The sequence below is a fragment of the Passer domesticus genome, chromosome 22, assembly GCF_036417665.1.
Source record: "Passer domesticus isolate bPasDom1 chromosome 22, bPasDom1.hap1, whole genome shotgun sequence".
NCBI lineage: Eukaryota > Metazoa > Chordata > Aves > Passeriformes > Passeridae > Passer > Passer domesticus.
In genome coordinates this window covers 7236195-7259408 of record NC_087495.1, presented here as the reverse complement: position 1 = coordinate 7259408, position 23214 = coordinate 7236195, and the positions used below count along the sequence as shown (strand labels likewise).

At 48.1% G+C, this 23214-nt stretch overlaps 1 protein-coding gene across 5 annotated transcripts in view; it reads left to right on the top strand.

Moving 5' to 3' along the window:
* RERE (arginine-glutamic acid dipeptide repeats) overlaps positions 1-23214 on the top strand; it is a 168626-nt gene that overhangs the window by 16955 nt on the left and 128457 nt on the right. The window contains exon 1 of one of the 5 annotated variants that reach the window (XM_064397458.1): positions 16844-17032. The exons of 1 other annotated variant lie outside the window; for it this stretch is intronic. The gene's annotated coding sequence lies outside the window, so the exon portion shown is untranslated. Of the gene's footprint in view, positions 1-16843; positions 17033-22470; positions 22684-22732; positions 22937-23214 lie in introns of those variants that run through there. 3 more of the 5 variants (XM_064397463.1, XM_064397461.1, XM_064397462.1) reach the window with 3 other exon arrangements.

The window sequence follows — 23214 nt, the reverse complement described above, 5'->3', positions numbered from 1 at the left end:
CCCCAGAGTGGCTCTGGGTGTTTACCCGGGCTGGGTGGATTGGTGTGAAACCTGTGTGTGTGCTCAGGGGAGCTGTGGGCTCTGTGAGCCCTGCTTTCCCAGGGGATACCTCTGCAGTTACAGCCTCGGAGAAACGGGGTGGTCAGGCCTGGTGACATCCCTGCCACCCCCGGGCGCTGGCAGTCAGCTTGTCCCCAGGCTGGCTCAGAGGAGCCTGTGGTCTCAGCGTGCTGAGCAGCTCTGAACACGCTGTTCTGCAGCTCTGCCCCCATTCCTGGCTGCAGAGCTGTCCCTCAGTGCAGGGAGCAGCAGTGGGAGCATGGATTGCTCACAGGAGCAGGGGCAAGGGGCTGTTCTGCAGCTCTGCCCCCATTCCTGGCTGCAGAGCTGTCCCTCAGTGCAGGGAGCAGCAGTGGGAGCATGGATTGCTCACAGGAGCACAGGATTGCTCACAGGAATGGGCTGTTCTGAGAGGAACAAATGATTGAGAACACATCCTCGACATGCACCAAGTGTCACCGTGAGCTGCACTGGGCACTGGAGAGCTGTGATGCTCCTGCCAGCTCCTGAACTTCGTGGGTCGTGGGGTTTGGATAGAAAACGGGGAATGTGGGGATGCGCTGTGTTTGTTTTTGATGAAGGAACTGGAGAATGTGGTGTTTTGGCCGGGCTCACTTTAGCTTCGGAAGGAAGAGTGAGAAATTCCAGCTGGAATTTCTTGTTTATACAACACATGTGCTGAGGCTCTTGCTCTTCCTTACGTGTGTATATATATACACATATATATATATACATACACATATATATAGCTGTGGTGCTGATTATGCAAACAAGGAGAGATGAGCACTCACTGCACTGCCAGGGTTGTTTGAGCTTCAGCAATTTATTCAAACTTAGTAATTTCATGTGAGATGGGAGATGTTTGCTTGGGCCGCTTGCCAAGTTTGAAACTTACTTGTTTTGTTTTTAAAACACTTGGGGTGCCAAAAGCCTTTGTTACATCCTCACTTCTGTTACTGGAGTGGGAACTAGGAAAGAAAAATGCTTTTTTTCCTTTTAAATGAAAGAATAGCCTGAGTTTCAGAAATACTAAGCTGAAGTGATTTTTTTTCTCCCCCTTTTACCTTGTCAAATTAACATGATTGCATGTTTCACTTTTTATGCTAAGGAGTTTCTGATCTTCAAAGACAATTTTCAAAAAGACATGCTGGTTCAGCCAAGGAGACTAATATTTTAGAAGGAATATTACCAGTAATAAAAAGACAGAGTTATGATAGTTTGCATTAATTTTAATAACTTTTTGTGCAGCTCTCGAGTGGAGATGTGAGGAATGAAAGGGAGGCAGTTCTTGCTTGGCCTGAGGTTTGTTCCTGCATTATCCCATCAGCCAGGGAAAGGCTGCAGGGGCTCCTGGGGGTCACTTGGGGATCCCTGGGCAGCAGTGGCACCATCCTTGTCAGCTCTGCCCTTCAAGTGGGACAGCACAAAAATTCTCGTGGGTTTCAGGAGTTTGGGTTAGCAGAGGGTGAAGCCATAATGTGCTGTGTGCTGCCTTAATTCTCAGTAATTAGCTGTGCAAGTCGATTCCTTCAAAACAGTGGGGTCAAAAATACCAGTTCAATATCCACACAGTGTGTGTTTTCCAGAGAGATGTAAAATCAGAACCACTTGAAATGTGGGGTGTAAGTAGAATATCTAATGAGTTCCTGTGAAATGTCAAATCTCATTTATCACGGTAACCATCAATAATGCACCAGATGTTTTGACTGCATTTGGTTTTGTATTAAATTAAACATAGGCAGGGGTGCCTGAAGTTCACCATTAATGCTGCCAAGGCTGCTGCTGTGACAGCCACTCTGTGCTGGGGGTTTGGTGCTGCTGCTGGCTCCGTGTGTGACTTGTGTGTTTGTGGTGAAGAACTGGTGTCTTCATTCAGCTGAGCTCATCCTCAAGTTAAAACTGCTTTGAACTGATTTCTTTTTCCCTTCCATCCTGTCAATCAGGTCTTACATTATTAGTTTAGTGAGTAATTACATTCACTGTTTGCATTTTACTGGCTGAGATGGAGGCAAGGTTCTAAGTGGTAATAATTAGATGTAATACCTGCGTTGTGAGGTAAGCAGGAAACTTCAGGTGCCTCGGATCTTGTAGGCAATGACACCTCTGTGTGGGATGCAGCCCCGGGGGTTTGTGAGGCTCAGCTGGGTGTGATGCACTCGGGGGTTTTGCTGCTCAGAGCTGCCCTCAGCCCTGCCCTGGCTGCTGGGGGGACAAGGACATCTGTCCTGACTGAGCCACGTGTGGGAGCAGAGGGTAATTAAGATGGCAAAGCTTGGGGGTCCAACATCCCCTCCCTCTCTCCTTAGAAAATCAGCTACATCCCTGCAACAAGCGTGCTCTGAAGCCAGAATAAACACCCTGAAATTTTTATCATAATGTTGCTTTTAAAAGTCCTAAATGTCCTCTATTTAAAATGAAATTCTTTTGTATTAACCTGCTTTCATATGCTAGCTTTCACCAGACTGCAGAATTGCCTGATTTGACTTTCTAATGTAACTGTAATGAATCTTCTGGGAAATGGAGCGACTGAGTGCATACACTGTGCAACTCCATTGTGAGATACCCTCTTAGATCTGCTAGATCCCTGATTTCATTTTTTCTGAGGGCTGGGCTGGCCCTGTCAGGGATTAAAATCGAAACCAAATGCATTCTCTGGGGGACCTGGGGAGCTCAGGCACTCCAGTGGGGAACATTGCCTTGATTAAATCTGTTTGCAGCATCACACACATAAATACTCTGGGTGATGGTGGCACAGCCAGATTAAATTCAAAGGCGTGCATTTGGAGAGAAAAGAATAAAGATGAAATTTATTGGCAGATACCTGTGTAGCTCCTTTGAGTACCTACAGGACAGATTATTTTTAAAAATGTATCAAAGTGCACACAAAACTCTACACAGGGAGTGTGTTTTTGTGTTGAAATGCTGCCTTATTCTGCAGCTGCACTTGCACAGTGTCTGCCTTGTGAACAAAACGACCCTTTGAAGAATATTGCATATATGATATGAGAGAGGGAGGGCACAATCCGAGTATCCAGTGCTCAGCTTGGCACCCAGCAGCCATTCCTTTCATGCTCTGATTTCAGGGCCAGAATGCCCATTTTTTGCCCTCTTTGCAGTCTCCTCCAGGGAAGGCCATACCCAATTCTCTCGTGTCTTGCCTGTCTTGATACCTTTTAAAGCCGTATATCTGCTCCTGGGGTTTTTAGTTCCTGTGTCTTTGGGCTTTCAGTTTCTTTTTGCCATTTCTCCACAGATTTTTCAAGTTTCCAAAATACTGGGAGTACCATTCAGCTTAAAAAAACCGTGCTTGAGACAAAAACTGCCCAGCCCACCTGGGGCTTGTTGGCTGTTCCAGGTGTGTGGAAATCACATTTCCAGAGCAGTGCTGGCTGGAATCTCCTGCACATCTCCTGTGGTGGCTTTGGAGTGGGGTCAGGACACATCCTCCAGCAGGGAGCACGGGAAATATTGGCAGCTGGAACTGCAAAATAATAAAAGAAAATTATCTGTAAGTGCCAACTTCCAGCTCGTGGCTGATCCAGCTTCTCCTGGGAGGTCAGTGCTGCTTAAAGGGGGATTTCCCCTCTGCATATTCACCTGATAAGGGCTGATCTGTTCATTCAGAGCAGCTCTGTGCAGTGCCCTTTCCCTGGAAGTAATGGAAATTGCTGTGAATAAAACTAGACACAGTTTATATATCTGTGGAGGAAAAAAAATCAATATTTTCTTTGGGATCTGATGTTGAGTCCACTTAAATCTGTTTAACTTCAAAATGCAGGTAGTATATTGTGAGATGAAGACAGATAAGTACAAAGCAGGTTCTCAAGCCTTGGAGAATGTTAAAAATTCTATATTTTCCCTGCAGATAACCTTTTTCTTCTGTCAGTTGAGTCGGGCAATTGAAATAAAGGCTGGAGTTGCACAGAAAAGATGTTCTGTGGGCTTATCTCCAAATTGTGTCAGCGTTTTCTGCTCCCCCCGCTTTCCTTCCGTATCGAATTGAATTCCTTAAATCCCTTGCAGGAGGTGGATTCGCCTGTCCCTGGGTGTGAGAGGAGTTATGGGCACGCCAGCCTTGGGTGGGAGGGTTGGGGACAGGGTTGGGGACAGGACTGGGGACACGCCAGGCTGTCACCCCCGTGCCCCCACTGCGTGTCCTGCGCGGCGAGCGTCCCTGGCGCGTGGCTGCCGTTTTTCCCTGCCAGCTGTTGCCATTTTGCATTCGGTTTTTGTAATCAGCCTTTCTAAAATGGCTTTATTGTTGGCTGATCAGGTGTATCCTGCCATAAATAAAACATTGGCAGTAATTGGCTGTGACAGCTCCGCCGCCGCCGCCCCCCGCGCCTGCGGAGCCCCGGCCCCTCTCCCCGGGGTAATTGGCTTTGACGGGTTCTGCTTGCTGCAATAACACTGATCCATGAGCCTGTGTGAGCTGCATAATGCCTCGAGGATTTTGTACCCATCAATATGTCCTCAGCTTGAATCATTTTTTTCATACTTTTTTTCCGTGGCGGTTTATTAAAAGGAGTGCTTGCTGCATTTACTGTGTGTTTGGTATCTACACAGCCTCAGCTGTCATGGCAGATGAAAACACCATCCTGCAATTCCAAGCGCTCCTGTGTGCCTGCTGCTGGTACAAAGAAAACCCCCCTGCCATTGCCCAGAGACACTTGCAGTTGGAGTCTCTCATTTCTGTAGGTACATTGATGTTTTAGAGCGATCCGTGATAATAAAACGCGATAATCTGTTGGCAGGAGCACAACTGCTTTTGTTTGCAAAACTTAATAAGCTGTGAGACAAACACAGAAATATGCAAAGGCAGAGCTGTACGTGCTAAGTGAGGCCTGACAGTTTCGCTTCCAACCACAGCTGAAGGCGTGCTGACTTGTTTGCTACCTTGGGTAATAACTCAGATTTCTTTTGTGGTGTCTGGTGGAAACAAAAAATCAAAATCTCGTATTTGCTGGGATGGGATCACACTTGATCTTATTAGGACGTTCTGAGAAATGTAAATGGCAGCAAATGCAACTTGGTTGGATCCTAATCAGCTGCAACACCAAAGTTATTGGGTTCTTAACCAGAATTGGCACACAGAGCTGAAATTCATTAAAAGTAGTTCTTAAAGTGGGATTAGTTTTTCTCGGTTACAATTACTGCTGGCTCATCACGGAGAGCAGAATTTCTGTGGGTGAAGTGTGCCCAGAGTAATTCACTATCTCAGCAGGACTCGAGACTCCTTTGGGGAGGAAGTTTGTATAAATACCCCTGTAAACTTTGGTCCCTGACAAGCTTAGGGAACGATTTCTAAAGGATTCCAGGAGTGCTTCAGGAGCCACTCCAGAGCAGACCATGTCTGCAGTGGCTGAGAAGAACATATTACTGTCCCTGTAGAAGATTATTATTTATTTTTTAAGGGTGCTGGTTCTGCCATGGGTTGTGGGTTTGCAGTACCACAGTGCTGATGGCTCTTGTGGGGAAATAGCAGATAACTCCTAGGGATAATCTGCATCTTTATTTTTAGAAACAAAACCCTTCCCAGAGAAACAAACCCTCTGCTTTCATTATGTCATTGTGGGGACGTCTGGCAAAGTTTTAGCTCCTTGTTTCGTGGACTCAGCTGTGTCTTGGTACTGGAAGTAAAAGTTGTCTGGTTAATTTTGTGCTGCAGAGAGGAGGTTGATGATCAGTGCCTGGCTGCCTGTTTGCTTTGGGTTCCAGCTTTCCGTGACAAGAAAAAAATGTTTCCTACTCAGCTCCTACTTTGTTTTTATAATTGTTTGTGTCTTGAACCTTCAGGCAAAACCCTGAAGCAAAGTATTCCTCACTCTGTGTTCCTTCCACTGGTGTTTTGGAGGAAAAGGCACTGAAATGTCATTCTTTCCACTAGATGAGCTCACAGTGCAAATCAAATTTCAGAATGGGATTTCCCTTATTTTTGGTAGATTATCTCCCCTGAAAATTACAGTAATCTCTTGGGTACAAGCTTTTCAGAGGCAGAAAAAGCCAGTTTCAGGAGCTCACTTCTGCATTCAGAAGTACCTAGAAACCAGAATGTGGCAGGGAAGTGTGCACTGTGAGCCCTCCTTCTGTCCCTGTGGCCACTGCAGATCGTCTCCTGTGTTCCAGGTAAACCTGGATTTCAGAACATATTTCCAACCTTTCAGCCTCTTCTGTAGTCTGGCACTTTTATCCAGCCCATCCCAAGAACCAAAACCAGGGAAGATCAGTCTGTCAAATATACCCAGCAAAGTCTTAGGAATTAAAAATAGCAAAATGCAATTACAGGCTAATTGATGAATGTAATTAGATGTAGATTTGACCAAAACTAGGTTCTGCAGCATTAGCAATTTAATTACAAAATGCCTTGTGATTGTAAAACTAGCAAGAAATACTTTGCTGGTAGCTGTAGCTGCTCTTTCACATCCTGTTTTTCACCAAATCAGCTTTAGGAGCCATCGTATGAGCAAGTGAAATATTCAAATTTGCATCAGAGTGAATCTTGCTCTGGAAACCTAAGCACAGGTCGAAATTGCTTACAGAATTTCAACTTCAGGAAGGTAATGGCAGTTCTCACAGCTTTGGACTTTGCACACAGATGGGATTCTATCCATCTTGGCACGTGCCAGCCAGGGAGTTCTCAGGGTTTTTGGGAATGTGGAATCCCAGCAGCCTGCCCAGGATGGCTCTCCTCACTCATCCCCTCTGGCTTTGCTCCCCTCCTTTCACAGCAGTGTGAGTCCCACTACCCAGTTCAGGAGCTGTCCCTGCCCAGGTAATTTTTAAAAGCTGTTTCTAAGCTCATCTTTATTGGCTTAACTAATCCCCTTGGCTTGGAACTTGGATTTCAGCAGTGGTGTGGCTGAAGAGCTTTGTACCTGAGGAGGAGGAGGATGGTGTGTGGTGGGTGCAGAGCAGTCACCGCCCCGTGCTGCTGGGGGTTTTATTGATTTTGTTTATTTTTGTATTTTGGAAAGGCCTCCTGAAGGCCCTGCTGGCTCTCAGGGAGGTTTCAGAGGGTGCCAAGGTGGGATTTTGGAGCAGCCTGTGCTTGGTGTGCTGTGCTGCTGCCCTGGCCTGGGGCAGGCAGGGCACAGCAGGGGACAGCTGGTCACAGGGGGGACAGGACACAAAGGGGATGCTGCTCTGGCCAGGCCTGGTGTTGTCACTGGAACAGTGTCAGGAAAGGGCACAGTCTGCTGAGCCACTGGGAAAGCCCCACAACCTCATCAGCAGACACTGCACCCAGAGGATTAATGCTTCACAGGGCCTCTTCTCCTTGCTCTCCAGAGGAGATTGATTTCTTTGTCAGGTGTGTGAATGGCAAAACACAAACCTTGAGTTAACTTATTTTCTTAATCAAATGTACATTTCATGTAACGCTTGAGATGTGCTCTTCTAAATAACCTCATAATGATCTACAAGCTTGCCTTGCCTTAAGAAGATTAAGGAATTAATGTCAAATTACAGCCACAACTGCAAATAGTACTTGCTTTGTTCAGTGTGCGGGAGGGGTAGACAGTTGATAAACATGAAATATATTTATAAATTATTTGTTTCCTTAGAGGAAGAGTCCCAGGTGTGAGGATAATTTAATGTTGTGAGTGTGTGAGGGGAGGAGATGCCCTGGCCAGTGGGATTGCTGTGTTCTGAGGGTTTGGCTGAGGACACAGAGCTGCTCAGAGCTGAAGGTGTCAGATCACAGCTCCACACTCTGCTCGCCTGTGCAGGGTGAGTTTTGGGTGAGACAATGACAAAACGCCTAAGAAGATTGTCTGTGTTACATAATGCTAATGGAATTATGGTTGGATAAACACATTAATATCAGGGAGGGAGAAAAAGCCCAGACTTTAGCTGTGGGAGGCATAAATGTTGCTGCAGAAAGCCGTGGCATAATTTCTGGAAATGGTTTGAAGTTCAGTGTAGCTGGTTAAAAATAACACGTAATAAGTTTCGTTTTCCGAGCTGTAAATGGCTTACCTTAATCTTTCTATTTTGGTCAAGTGAAAGGGAAATGAGGTCTGAAGAATTGCTCTTTAGCAAAAGATGTGAGAGCCACCAAGATCACTGCTCTGGCAGTGGAATTGCAGGTGATTTTTGTTACGTGCAGGTTGCTCACGTTCAGAATCAGCAGGGGGTTACAGAGGGAATGGGCTCTGCTAAAACCTCTGATCCTTTTTGGGGACGTTCTGTGTTGAGGTTTGGAGCTCTCAGGGGCTCTAGGTTTGCCTTTCAATACTGTCCTTAATTCTTGGTTTATGTTCTAAGGTAAAGAAACTTGAGCTTAAAACTTCACGTTGCTTCTTGCACTGAGTGTTGTAGAACTGCAGGTTCTGTGAGCAGGAGCTCTGGGACATGCCTTGGCTGGCTGTGACACTTAATTTTGGCCTTAAAAGCTGTGATTCTCTTGCAGCAAGTGTCTGTGATGGAAGTGTGCTGTATCCTTTTTGTGCATCAGTGTTTCCGCCTCTTTCTGTTGCCAAGAATTTTCCTGACCTTTCCCAAATCTTTATTTTCCTGGCAGTGACTTTGTGTTGAAGAGACAAATTATTTTCTTCTGCCTCTTTGGCTTTGCGTTGAGCTTGTTTAAATATGAAATAATTTTATTTGAACTCCTCATTTTCCCTGTGATTTACTTTAAAGGAGTGGCTGTTTGGAGGTAGCCAGAGCAGGGTCCTCAGGAGATTCTGAGTCCCCTCAGATGAAGGATGAGTGTCCTCACAGTTCTCCTCATCAGATGAAGGATAATTGTAGATTTTCTGAAGGTTCAGCTCTGACAGGTGAGCTCTGAGGGTCCAGAGCTGACCTTGGTGCTCCCCTGCCTTCTTGGGCTGGGATCTGTGGCCCCGGCACTGAGTGAGGATGAGGATGGTGAAGGAACAACATTGCCCCTAAATTCAGGATTGCCTGCACAGCTCCCTGGGAGCTGCTGCTGTTGTGTAGCTTGTTCTGTGTCCTCAGCTCTGTGAGTCTGCCTGACTTGGGGATAAAACCAAAAAGACATCAGGGAATTCTGCAGCCTGGCTTTCCTGTGGTCCTTCTCCTCCCGAGGGCTCGGGTTTGTACGAAATGAATCCCTAATAATGGAATTGATTAATGGTTCCTGATTAGAGGCTCTCTGCACAGCTCCTTGTGTCACTGATCTTTGAGATGTACCTGCTTGAAGCAAAGGTTACAATCAGAGAGTGAGAACTTGATGGCACATTTGCAGTTGCCTTCATTGGAGGCTGAAATGGGTCTTTTGGTCATAGTTTGATAACTAAGTGGATGTTAATTAACTGAAATCCTCTGCCTTAAAGTCTTTCACTTACAAATAATAATTAAAAACTCCAGTTCAAGGATGGCTCCTGCAATCCATACTCTGCCTGATATAAAAGATGTGGGAAGCAGAAAAGCTTCTTTATTCACTTCAGTGAAAGGTGCATGTGAAGTCTTGGGATACAAAGCTGAGTCTTTATTCAGGATGAGGTGCTTAATTCTCCTCCAGCTGAGAAATAGTGCCTTATTTTTAATAGCTTTGTACTTTGATCAGAGGTGGTGTCTAATTTTGTTACCGGCACACGGATGGGACTTCAGGGAGAGCAGAGATGAATGTACACCGGGTGTAAATTTAGAAAATACATTTATTCCTTGAAGCGTGCAGAGGCTGCTGAGTTTGCCGATATATAAAGGTAAAATATTGCTGATTTCAGAGCTCTGCGGGGAGCAGGGGGACAGCGGGAGGGTGGCAGGGATGAGGAGCTGGCTCTAGAGGGTGCTCTGAGCCAAGGCAGCGGCTCCATCCCCTCTTTAACAGCCACTGATGGCGTTTTGCTGAAGAAAAACAATAAAAATCGCTCTGCCCTCCTCCCCAAGCACTTTATTGGAAACCTGAATATTAGTTTGGCCTGGAGAGTTTTTCTGGAAGATGCTGCTTAATTATTTAGCTCTGGGGGGATTCCTGCACTGTGAGCTCTAGCATCCATCCATGTGTTCCCATGCTGATTTAAATAATTTGGATGTTTAAGTGTCTTTGGAGGTCTTTAGAGAACATAAGTAAAAGGATGAATGGTTCAAACTTGATGGCATTTTCTCCCTTTCTTGGACAGGAGGTGAATCACTGCATTTTTGCCTCAATATATTAATAGAGAAAGAAGCAGTGTCTTGACCTGCTGTGATTTTTAATATCCCTTTCTAGCAGCCAGTAATAACTGGTAGTAAAACATGTAATAATAGACAAATTCCACAGCGAGATTTCACACAGGGGTTTTTTTGCTGTTGGCTGTAAGTGCCTGTGTGACACTTTGATCTTTTCCTTCCATTTTCCAGTCCTGGGGAGGGAATTTCCTGGGCTCTGTAGGGCCTGGGGTGCTGCTGTGCTCAGGGCTGGGCACCAGCACAGGGTGACTCCCAGCTCTCTAATTCACGTTGAGCTTTAATTGATTTTTCCTCTAAGCACGGCAATTGTTTCCTTGATGCCAAGAAAAAGTTTAAAGCTGGAGGTTTTGGCCAGGGAATATTTACATCTGCAATCTGTTCAGATCTCTTGTCTCTGTGCTGGATTTTGGCAGGGCTGTTGCTGTTTTTTCTACCTTAAAAGAAAGCCCTGAGTGCCAGCAGTGCATGGCCATTGTGGCACATTAAAAACTGGGCACTGTGCTGTTTGGGCTCCCCTTTTTTGTTCCACTGATGGTGCTTTGTGTTTTTCCTCTGGAAAAATGTGACTGTTTCCCCCTGAATATGCAGTTGGGTAATAGAAATCTCGTAATTTTTACCTCTGACTTGAGTGGTTATGAGGACAGTAATTGTTTCAGCCTGATGGAGATTAAAACTTGTCTCCCATGTCAGTTATTAAATGTGGAAATAGCTGCAGGGTGTGGAATAAAATATTTGATTTACAGTGCAACTCTGTGAAAGGCTGTAACACAAGAACTATGGATTTGTTTGGTATAAAAGCTTCATTTGAGAGGAGAAGCAGCAGCCTCTGACCATTTCTGGTTGTGATTTCTGTTTTAGTAGGTGGGAGCCCAGTGTGGTGATTTGTGTGGTGGAATGACGATAATTCTGAGCTGGAAAATGAGTTGTCTGTAATTCTGAGCCTCTCAGTGCTCCAGCTTCTTATCAGCAGAGTTAACAGGGGCTGAGCTGTCTGTAATTCATGGAGTTTTCCTGTTCCTGAGTTAAAGGTTAAAGTTATTACAAGCATGTGTGTGAGCTGTTGTTGGCATTGCAGAGTGCTCTGGATGCTTGCACATTATTGCTGTGGACATATTTTTCTACTTAACTTGGTGAGCTGTTGTTTAATTGGAAAAGCTGTTACTTCTCTTGATCCTGAGCACAGTAAAAATCAATGTCTCCTCTGCAGTCTGAACTAATAGGAATCAAACTCATTGAAGGATGAAAATGGTTTAATCAACAGAGAGATGTCTTAAAGGTTATTTAAAAAACAAAAGCAACCAGCAAGCCCACAAACAAACCAAAGAGCCCAGCCCAGGTGTGGAACTAATGAGGAAAAGCTGGTGCTTGCCACCTTCAGCTGGCCTGACGAGGGAAGGGAGGAAAGTTTCCATCTGCCTGCTGGAGGGATATTCTTGGGAGCCATCTGATTTCAAAGGCTTTTCTTTTAAACGCCACTTGTCTGTATCTTCAGCCTTTGTGTGAACTGACAAAAATGAGGTCTAATGATGGGTTTCTTTGTAGTGCAAGCCATGAAAGGGACTTTGTCTTTTCATTCCCAGAACTGAATGTGAGGCGATTGTCAGCCTTGTTCTTGACCTCATTTGTCCAGCGAGCTCTGCTTATTTCAGATGCATTTCAAATATTCAAATGCAGTTTCCTGGTACCCCAAAGGGGAGATTTCCCCGGGAAGGGAGTGGAGAGGAGTGACAGCTGCATGTTTACCTGCATGTGAAGTTACACAGATGGGTGATTTCAGAGGTTTCCTCCTGGAACTCGGTGGCTGGAGGTAATAAAGAACGAAATGGATAACCTGGTGTGTGTTCTGTGACTGCTTAATGCTGATTCTATGGAACTGGAACAAAGTGTAACCTTTAAATGATGTTTTTGCCTCTTGATGTGCCACACCAGCATGTTCAGATCCTAAAAAGCAAAGCAGCAGATCTCATTTCAGGAGGGAGTGCCTGCCAAGCTTTACTCCAAGTCTTAGGAATGGATTGTTAACGAGCTCATGATGTGACATGTATACTTCTTTCTGATAAAACATTAGCATGAAAATTGAGCAGTGCCTGTCACTCACCTCTCCAAGCCCAGACAGAGAGCTCAGAAAGGGAGGGAGCAGCACTCAGAACCAGGAAGGTGCTCGTGGTTTGTTCTGGGAATCACAGGTTGGGATCTGCCTGGGCCCCTCTCTGGGTCCCTGCGCCCCTCTGTGCCCCCTCTCTGGGCTCCTGAGCCCCTCTCTGGGTTCCTGAGCCCCTCTGTGCCCCCTCTCTGGGCTCCTGAGCTCCTTCTGGATTCTTGAGCCCCTCTCTGGGCTCCTGAGCCCCTCTCTGGGTTCCTGAGCCCCTCTGTGCCCCCTCTCTGGGCTCCTGAGCCCCTCTCTAGGTCCCTGAGCCCCTCTGTGCCCCCTCTCTGGGCTCCTGAGCTCCTCTCTGGATTCTTGAGCCCCTCTCTGGGTTCCTGAGCCCCTCTCTGGGTTCCTGAGCCCCTCTCTGGGCTCCTGAGCCCCTCTGTGCCCCTCTCTGGGTTCCTGAGCCCCTCTCTGGGCTCCTGAGCCCCTCTGTGCCCCTCTCTGGGTTCCTGAGCCCCTCTCTGGGTGCCTGAGCCCTTTCCATGCCCATTCATTTGTTCCCTGGTCCATGGCTCAGTCCTTGGGCCACTGGAGCTGAGGGGAGCTGGGCACATTCAGGGCTTTCCCAGGATGTCACTGAGCCCTGAGCTTTGTGGATTTCTGAGCCTTGTGGATTTCTGTGCTTTGTGGATTTCTGAGCCTTGTGGATTTCTGTGCTTTGTGGATTTCTGAGCCTTGTGGATTTCTGTGGTTTCTGGATTTCTGAGCTTTGTGGATTTCTGAGCTTTGTGGATTTCTGAGCTTTGTGGATTTCTGAGCGTTGTGGATTTCTGTGGTTTCTGGATTTCTGTGGTTTCTGGATTTCTGAGCATTGTGGATTTCTGAGGTTTCTGGATTCCCCCTCAGTGCTCAGTGGGGCTGCTGGCAGCACTCAAATCACATTTCCAGCGCAATCCCAGCTCTTCACTGGCTTTGCAGGGCCAGGCTGGGCTCCCACTCTGGTTTCAGGCTGGCACAAGGTGGCAAAGCCCTGGCACTCCCTGCAGCCAGGGCACAGCTCAGCCCTTCTTGAAGGGCTTTGCAGAGTCTGCTGCCTCCAGGGCTGTTTGTTGTCCTTGGGAATTGCTCACATCCTCTGGAACCCCCTGTTCTTGTCCAGCAGGGTTTGTTTTTGCTGTGGGTGTCACGCAGGACTCCCTGAGGTGAATGTTTGTTTTGTGGACTCCCTGAAATGAATGTTTTGTGGACCCTGTGTGCTGTGCTCAGGGCTCAGGAGGGGATTTCAGCCCAGATGGGACAGGCTTGCACTGGGGGGAATGGGACTCTGCTACTTCACAGCTTTCTGCAAGGGCTTCCAAGGAAATTCCTCAGAATCCTCACTGCTAGGATGCCTCGAATTATTTGGTTGCCTCCTCCTGGTGGGAGTTATGTATTTGAAGTTCTTGCTGTTTTATCTCCATATCACAAGAAGCTAAATAGAACACCTGGGATGCCTTTTATGTTGAATTCTTTAATAGGCCACTGAAGGAACTGTGCAAAGGAAAAACTAATGTGTTGCAGGTTTAGCCTTCCTAAAAATACTGAATTTAAACGTTCCTGTAGTAGCTGAGGTACACGTGAAACCAACTTAAATGGAGTTAAGATTATTGTGTGTTTTACTTGAGAATTTGAAGGAAGTCCAGAGTCAGAACACAGCCACGAGAATGGGATTTTTAAGCCTTCAGTGTGATTCTGTTTTGTGTTGGATACTGACAGGAAAACGTGCATTGTGTTGACAAGCAGCATGGGGCTGATTTCTGCTGAAACATGCAGCAGCATCCTTTGCTTTTGAGAGTGTTTGCTGAGTTGGTGTAAGCCCTGCTGAGCTACTGCCACCTCCTCGTCTCCAGCCTGAGCAACATTGTGAAACTAATTTTGAGAAGCTTTTTTGGCTGTTAATTGGTTGATAGCAGCTATCAAAAATCTGCTGCTTCCTTGCAGTTGACTCCAAGTTCCTGTGTAGGTGGCTGCAGACTGAGTGCTGTGTGAAACGCAGCCCTGCACCAGTAAATCCCTGTCTGCTGGAGGAAAAACAAATCAAAACGAGTCCAGCAAACTGCTAAAATAATAATGCTTCCTGTGGGAGTGGAGCTGGCTTGTTTGCTTACTCTTGGAAGCTGTGGAGGGAAGAGGAGAGGGATCAAGTGAGAATCTTTGCATTATTCGGTGATTTGGGGGTTCTGGGGAGGGGTGGAGGAGCAGTGCCTGGGCTGGTGCCATCCACTGAGTGACTTTGGGAAGTGAAGAGTTCCTTCCTCCTGGAACTGAGGGACCTGGGAGCTTTCAGACTCTTGATATTTTTTCAAGATTACACTAGAAACTTCCTGTTTTTAGAGCTTATCTCCCTGTCTGGAGGGAGAGGTTATTATAGGTACGGTCACATCCTGTGGTTGTTGTCACTTGTAAAAAAAAACACCAAAAATTGAATTTTCAGAGGCCTTTGAATGTGTGAACGATACTGCTCCAAAAAGTGAGCTGCAGCCCGAGTTCCCACCTCCTCTGTGATCTCAATAAAAGGCTGTAAATCCATTGCAAATTTTACATCTCTGTTAGCTCCATTTGTGTGTGGAGAAAATCCCCAGCTGAAGGATCAGTCTGGCTCTGGGAGGAAGATTGCCGAGGAAGCATTTGGGAGTCATTTCCTTCAGCGTGAGTACGAGCGCTTTGTGCTGTAACATTTAAACATTCCACAGGCTCTTGATGGAGGGATCAAGTTTTCCATCCCCAGAGTTCCTTTTAGTTTAAACTGGAGGGGGGAACAGGCAAACTCCCATTGTTTTACAGCTGCTTTGATAGAGCTGAAAAAGATGCCTGTGCTTAATTCTTCCTTCCCTCCTTTGGTTTCACCCTTCCCACACACATTTAACTATTGAGAATTTTATTTTGTTTGCTTTTTTATATTCATCTGAGAACAAAGAGCTTCTTGTTTGTTTTAATCCATTTGTTACATTTTCAAGTATGCAAATTTTTCCTTTTAAATGACTTTTTTTGACAAATATTGGGATTTTAGTTTTTGTTCTGTGTAAGATAATACGTTCTAAAAGGGCCTGTGTGCATTCCTTTGTGTTAAATTCAAGAAGCTGCTGAACAGGTTGGTGTCTTGCCGTAAGTACCACGAAATCTGGCAGACACACTGCATTTTCTTTTAATATTCTTGGCTTATGGTTTACCATTCTGTAATATGGGGTTTCCCAGGGCAGGGATTTTTTACAGAAACACTTTTGAATTTAAGTGTTGGTCCCTACAGAAAAGAGGAAACAAACCAGATGAGAAGTACCAGAACAAAAAAAAAAAAGGGTTTTTTTCCCCCTTCCATCTTCCCAGAAAAAGCATCCTGTACTTCTGGCTGAATTTTGTCCTCTTTGAGGTGCAGCTGGCTGAGATCGTTGCCCTAGAACTGGGTTTTATCCCTGCTGTGCCCCTTCTCTGCCTCAGGTTTGCTTCTGCTTGCCCATGGGGCTGGAATCGGGGTTCTGTCCTGGCAGAGCTGGGTGTTCAGGGGGGTTTGGGGTCAGGGTTTTGGGTTTGGGGTCAGGGTTTTGGGTTTGGGATTCCTGTCCTGGCAGAGTTCAGGAGGGTTTGGGGTCAGGATTTTGGGTTTGGGGTTTCTATCCTGGCAGAGTTCAGGAGGGTTTGGGGTCAGGGTTTGGGGTCTGGGGTTCCTGTCCTGGCAGAGCTGGGTGTTCAGGGGGGGTTGGGTTCAGGGTTTGGGGTCAGGGTTTTGGGTTTGGGATTCCTGTCCTGGCAGAGTTCAGGAGGGTTTGGGGTCAGGATTTTGGGTTTGGGGTTTCTATCCTGGCAGAGCTGGGTGTTCAGAGGGGTTTGGGGTCAGGATTTCAGCAGGATTTGGGGTCAGGTTTCCTGTCCTGGCAGAGCTGGGTGTTCAGGGGGTAGAGCAGGAGCTGGGCTGGGCTGGCACTGCTGGGAACTCTCTTTTCATTGTATGGACACCGGTGAGTGAACCCTGCCAGGGCTGGGCTCTTTCTTGTCGGGCTGTGCTTGGTTGTTTGGGGTTTTTCTGGTCTTTTTGGTTTGTTTGTTTTCCCCAACACCTCCTAAGCCAGGCCTTCCTGTAAAACTGCTTTTCTCGCTGTTATCATGTGAATTGCCTTGTCCTCTCAGCTCCCTGGGGAGCCAGGGTTGCTGTTTCATGCCTGCTGTGGCAGAGGCAGCCAGGATGCTGTGCACAGGCAGCCCAGGGTTTCTGCAGGCACACTCACTCCCCTTGCAGCCCTGTCCCCGTTCTCAGGGATGCTCTGCCTGTGCCAGTGGCACTTCTGGGCTGTGTCACAGCTCCAGGGCTGAGGGACAGTCCCAGGCAGCTTTTCCTTCCTAAGGAGCACAGTGCTGGCAATTTTATTTATTTCTGGGTTTATTTTACTTATTTCTGGGTTTTTTTGTATTTATTTCTGGGTTTATTTCTGTGGTTTGGTTTGTGTTTGTGCTTGGCTTGAGAGCCGTGCCTGTGTGCCCAGCTGGGCTGTGCCAGAGGGGTGACACCGGGGCAGTTGGTGGCAGTTGCTGGTGGCAGTTACAGCAGGGCTTTGCCTGCAATTCTGGGCTCCTATAAGAGGCTGGAGTTCCTCAGAGTGTTCTGTGCCTCTGAGGGCTCTCTGTGCCAGCGTGCTGATGTGCTGCTGGACTTTAACAGGACCTGTGAGCACTTAGAGCGTGGCCAGAGGTCACCTGGAACATCCTGAGCACCAGGTGAGTACAGGGAAGGAGCCACAGTTCTCCAGCCATAAAATGTGTGATAGTGCTGGTAATTAACAGGGGAAACCTCACCCCAGCAAAACAAACTCTAAGCCAGCAGAAAAGCCAAGCCTCTGAAGGTCCATGGTGTGTGAAGGGTGCGGGTTCCTTTGGGGATTGGAGAGGGCCAGGGAAAGGGCTCATGGCAGCTCCAGCAGTGACCCTGTAAGTGACAATAACCCCTGGCTGGCTTGTGGGAGCTGCTGTGTGTGCCACTGTGGTGCAGAGGCAGGGGCTGTGCCTGTGAGCAGAGCTTCCAGCAGAGTTTAAAGCAGAGTTTAAAGCAGTTTCCAGCAGTTCACAGCCTCCCCGGGCTGGGTCTGCAGCACCTTTGGGCTGTGCTGGGCAGGAGCAGCAGCAGTGCCCTGGCTCTCCTCTCACAGCCTGCTGTAACCCTGGGGCTGTGGCTGCACAGCTCACAAACCTCCCAGCAGGTTTCCTGTGGGTGCTCACAGGTCTGCAAGTGCAGGCACGACTTCTCCTGCTGCGAAATGAGTGTGCAGACAGCAGTAAGTGTCTTGTCAGGAGCTGGGGATCGGTTCCTCTCGCTGTTTGTGCCAAGAAAACAGCATTATTTACACAGGAACAGAGCCTCACCTCTCACCTGACCAAAGGTTCTGTGTTTAGATGGAGCTGGGGTGCTTTGATGTCCAAGTGCAAACAGTCAGGAATGGGTTGCAGACGCTCGGTGCTGCTGTGGCAGCAGAGGGGGGTGACCTTTCCTGCTGGCAGCCCAGCCAGCGATTCCTCTCCCTGCTGAGAGATCTCCAGGTGGCCCCCGGAGTTCTCCAGCTCACTTTCAGTTTAAGCTGTGTCAGGTTTTTGTTTTACTGGAGGTGCCGTGGGGGTTTTGGCTGGGGTTGCACCACTGGCAGAGACTGGGAAACTTGTGGTGAGCTCTGCAGCTGATGACACACAAGGAAAACACTGCTGGGACAACATTAATCTGTTAATTTGTTCTCCATGAACCGACTCCCTTCCTCTTCCCCCTGGCCAAGGCCAGATCCGAGGGGAGAGCTTGATTTAGAGGAGCTCTGAAGGCAGCCTAAAGTCCCCTTTGAAAAATAGGTCTGGCTTAGTGCTAGACTTGCCTGAGCTGGGAAGTTGTGTTGGACTGGCTTTTAGGAAACCCTTGTCCTGTTCGTGTCTCCGTGTGTTCCCAAAAGGAATTTGAGGCTTCTTGGTGTTCATTCCCTGGGATCCGCTGGAGTTGTGCAGCCTGCTTTGGACCTGACTGTGGGTGAGCCCCGAGCTCGGTGATTGTGGCACCTCTTTGTCATCAGCGTCTCTAGGGAAAAAAACAACTGAATGGACCCGTTTAATCTGTATAATCTCATTAAGGCTGTTTAGGGCTGGTTTGTGTTCCAAGTGTTTGCGTACCTGGGAGAGCCGGAATTGCTCCTTTGGAGGAATGTTTGTGTGTGCTCATGGCTCATTCTGTCACAAGTGGGGAATGCTGCTGATTGATAGGTCTTGTGTCTTGGAGGGATTACATCTTTATTTAATATTCCTCCAATTTGCGTGTCTGTGTTTAATATTCTTGCAATAGGGTCGGAGCGGTGCGAAGTTATGAATTATTCGCGTTTGTTCTGAGTCGTGTGTCTGGAAAGCAGCACATTTTCCAGCCCTTTGAAGATACACTGTCTGTCACTTCTCAGCGCTCAATCTTTCATGAGCTGCCGTGCGTGGGTACAGGATACAAAGTGCTACAGGATGGGGAAGCGCTGGAAGCCCAAGCTGTGAGTGAACAGGTGCAGAGAAGGTGTGCAGGGCTGGATGCGCCTTTGAGCGGTGTCAGAGCCTTATTCCGTCAGATTTCCAGCTTCTGTTGTTTATTGTCACGACCTTAATGTTTCTTCAGCTAGGTGTTCTATTTAATTATGATGTTTATAGTAAATATCAGCTCCCTTGGCTGTGTGCTCAGGCCTGTAGCATGCGGAGTGCTTTGCTTGTAACTGCATCCCTTGTCTCAGTTCATTATCTGTTAATGGTACTCGACATGACAGGCTTGTTTTGATAAATGGAGCCTGCCAAGAAAGCTGGGATGGATTTTGCAGGCGGTGGAGCCGAGCTTTGTTTCATTGTGCAAACACCACGGAGTGCCCTGGGAGCTCTCTCCAACCCTGCCCATCCAGGCTAGGATCCTCTCAGGGTCTCCTCTTTTCCTATTTTCCTGACCCACGTGGAAGCAGATTTTGCCTGGTCTCCATGGGCTTTGTGAAAGTGTAACTCACATTTCCCCCCCTTTTTCAGATATCCAGCTTTCAGAAGGGATACAGAAAGAAATGCTGTTGTAAGTTTATAATGCTGTGGCTAGCAAAGGTTTTCATTTCGTGGCCAGGAAAAGATGATATTTTATAGTGCATTTTCAAAAGACAAGATAAAAAGTCCCCATTGCAAAATGGAGCTTGAGGCTGTACTCTGTGCATGTTTTTTATTTTAGGCTCTGAAATGGGGGCAGATCTCCATATCTCCTAGGAAAGCCAATTAGTGAAAGTTGAGTTGTCTGTGATGTCGGTGATTGAGTGCTGTGGCTGTTCTGCTCATTCAAGGATCTCCAGAATGCTGTGTACAAACAGATGGGACTTGAGATGATTTCTCTGCCATCTCCCACACTGCTGAATTCGGAAGTTGGTTTGTGTTGGATTTGCAAGACAGTGTCTGAGATTCAAGAATAGTCTCCAGTTCTGTTGCTGTGCTCAGACTGCCAGATGCTGTGCTCTGAACTGTTTGGACAACTTTCGTCCTAACGGGATACAAAGAAATCCACATTTAAATCAACATTAAAAACCATATTATTATTATTATTATTATTATTATTATTATTATTATTATTATTATTATTATTATTACCACCATCATCAATACAATTATTAATATTATTATTGATATTATTAATATCATTATATCTGAGTGCATTTTCCCTATATATATACACTGACTTTAGGGATTTGTGATCCAAGCTGGCTCAGTCACCTGCCCTAGGAGGATAAGGTATTTTTAAACAACAACCATCAAACAGGGTATTTTTCAAACGACGAAACCTGCCCTGAATTAACTTCCTGCTGGGAAGCTCTTTTGGAAGTCTGATTTAAACACCCTCTGGAGCAGCGAGTTCCCTTCTACATGTGCCAGGTGCTGGGCCACGTTTGGCGAGGAGGCTGAGGAGCGAGGCCGAAGGCTGGGTGCTGACTGGAGGAGCGAGTTCCAGCTCCTGGTGGGTCACTCAGCTCCTGGTGGGTCACTCAGCTCCTGGTGGGTCACTCAGCTCCTGGCTGCAGAGCGTGTTTTGCACAGCTCTGGCCAAGGCAGGCCCTGAATATTGCAGGGTGCACCAGCCTCGATTTGTATCGATCACAGCAGCCCTGCCACGCGCTGGGATTAATCAGCTTTTAGGGAGCTATTTCTAGAAAGCACAGGGTGAATTTCAGACTTGGATCTTTGTCTGCTGGAGGACTCCTGGGCTCCAGTATGAACATGGTAGCAATGGGCATGGATAAATAGCGGGAAGATACACAACTACAAATAATTAGCAGCCTCTGGAAAGATGAAGTTGGCAGGCAGTACTTGAGGGTGTTGCTCTAATTAACCGGGTCTGTGAACCTTAATGATTATCATTTTTTCCTATCTTTTTTTTTAAACTTGGCTTTGTAAAACTAGCTCGGAGGTGGTGTACTCCCATATTTATTTTATAGGTAAAATATTACTGTATGGCTAAGAAATGGATTTGCTCGGCAGGGATAAAGTGTGCGTTGCCCCAAGGTAATGGATTACACAGATGACTTGTTTTGCGTGTTCTTCTGCAAGGGAAATAGCAGAGCTTTGCTCTAAAATTAAGGCGGTACTAACAACTGAAAGGTCATGGTTTGGTGTGGAGGAACAACTCAAGACGTTGGGAGATGCACAGTCAGATAAATACTCATCCTTTATAAAAAACCCAATTAAGAGCAGATGAATTTCTGCTCCTAATGGGGGGCAGGAAGGCATCGCAGGAAAGAATTGGAACAAAATGGCTCACTAATTGAAGGCAGCGCAGCCAAATCCCCACGCAGAGCGTGCTGGGCTGCCCGGTCTGTGTGTGCCCGGTGTGTGTGTGTGTGTGCCCTGTGTGTGTGTGTGCCCGGTGTGTGTGTGTGTGTGTGCATGCCTGGTCTGGGTCTGTGTGTGCCCGGTGTGTCTGTGTGTGTGTGTGTGTGTGTGCCCGGTGTGTCTGTGTGTGTGTGTGCCCGGTGTGTGTATGTGTGTGTGTGTGTGTGTGTGTGTGTGCCCGGTGTGTGTGTGTGTGCGTGCCTGGTCTGGGTCTGTGTGTGCCCGGTGTGTCTGTGTGTGTGTGCCCGGTGTGTGTGTGTGTGTGTGCCCGGTGTGTGTGTGTATGTGTGTGTGTATGTGTGCCCGGTGTGTCTGTGTGTGTGTGCCCGGTGTGTCTGTGTGTGCCCGGTGTGTGTGTGTATGTGTGTGTGTGTGTGTGCCCGGTGTGTCTGTGTGTGTGTGTGTGTGCCCGGTGTGTGTGTGTGTGTGTGCCCGGTGTGTCTGTGTGTGTGTGTGCCCGGTGTGTGTGTGTGTGTGTGTGCCCGGTGTGTGTGTGTGTGTGTGCCCTGTGTGTGTGTGTGTGCCCAGTGTGTGTGTGTGTGTGTGTGTGTGCCCGGTGTGTGTGTGTGTGTGTGTGCCCGGTCTGTGTGTGTGTGTGCCCGGTCTGTGTGTGTGTGCGCCCGGTCTGTGTGTGTATGTGTGCCTGGTGTGTCTGTGTGTGTGTGTGCCCGGTGTGTGTGTGTGTGTGTGTGCCCGGTCTGTGTGTGTGTGTGCCCGGTCTGTGTGTGTGTGTGCCCGGTCTGTGTGTGTGTGCCCGGTCTGTGTGTGTGTGTGTCTGTGTGTGTGCCCGGTGTGTGTGTGTGTGTGCCCGGTCTGTGTGTGCCCGGTGTGTCTGTGTGTGTGTGTGCCCGGTCTGTGTGTGCCCAGTGTGTCTGTGTGTGTGCCCGGTGTGTGTGTGTGTGTGTGTGTGTGTGTGCCCGGTGTGTGTGTGCCCAGTGTGTGTGTGTGCGTGCCCGGTGTGTGTGTGTGTGTGTGCCCGGTCTGTGTGTGTGTGTGTGTGTGTGCGTGCCCGCTGTGTGTGTGCGTGCCCGCTGTGTGTGTGCGTGCCCGGTGTGTGTGTGTGTGCCCGGTGTCTGTGTGTGTGCCCGGTGTGAGTGTGCCCGTGCCCAGCCGTGCCGCGGCTGCCGGCCCGGGGGATGCTGGCCGTGCCGCTGCTCGCCCATCAATCACGGGGCTCCCGGTTCCGGCGGGAGGCGGAGCGGGGCCGGCCGCGAGCCGGAGCCGAGCCCGGGGAGCGGAGCCGGAGCCGGAGCTGGGGCCGGGCGGGGGACGCTGGGCTCGGCTCGGCTGGGCTCGGCTCCGCTCCGCTCCGGCCGCAGCTGCTGGGCGGCGGAGGGGCCTCCTTTTGTTCAGCAGCTGCGCCTGCCGGCCCCGCTTCCTCCGTGCCTGCCCTTCCCGGAGCCCTCCTCCTCCTCCTCCTCCTCCTCCTCCTCCTCCTCCGGCCGCCGCCGCTCCTCCCGCCGGGCTCCGCCGCCGGAGCGGGGCCGGGCCGGGCTCGGGGCTCGGCCGGAGCCGCGGTGAGTGCCCCCCGAGCCCCCCGAGCCCCAGGACCGCGGGACTCGGTGCCTCCCAAGTTGTGTTCCCCGCTGGAGGAGAATTAAGGCTGCGCTGCGAGTTGATTAATTGTTACCTGGCTAACGATAACTGCCTGGATGGAGGAAAGGCTTGGCTTAATTCTCTTTTCCGCTTTGGGTTGCTCCAGTTTTTCGCTTGGTGTATTTTTTTTTTAATTTTTTTTTTTTTTTTCCCAGAAGAAGTTGGATCGACTTGGTAGGTGCGGCGTGGGTAGGTTGTTGTTGGCCTGGGAAGTTCAGAGCGCTCTAAAGGCTGCAGGGTTGTTGCTGGATTTTTTTTTTTTTTTTTCCATAACAAATGCTTTACCTCCCTGTTCTAAATATAAACAGTTGGGGTGACCGGCCTGCTGTGTTTAATTCTGTTTTTTAAATGCAAATGAGATGAGGAGATAAGGATTGCATTTTCTTTATCCTGGAAGAAAGTACTTTTTCATTACTCCGGCTACAACGGAATGCCTTTGAAGCACTAATTGG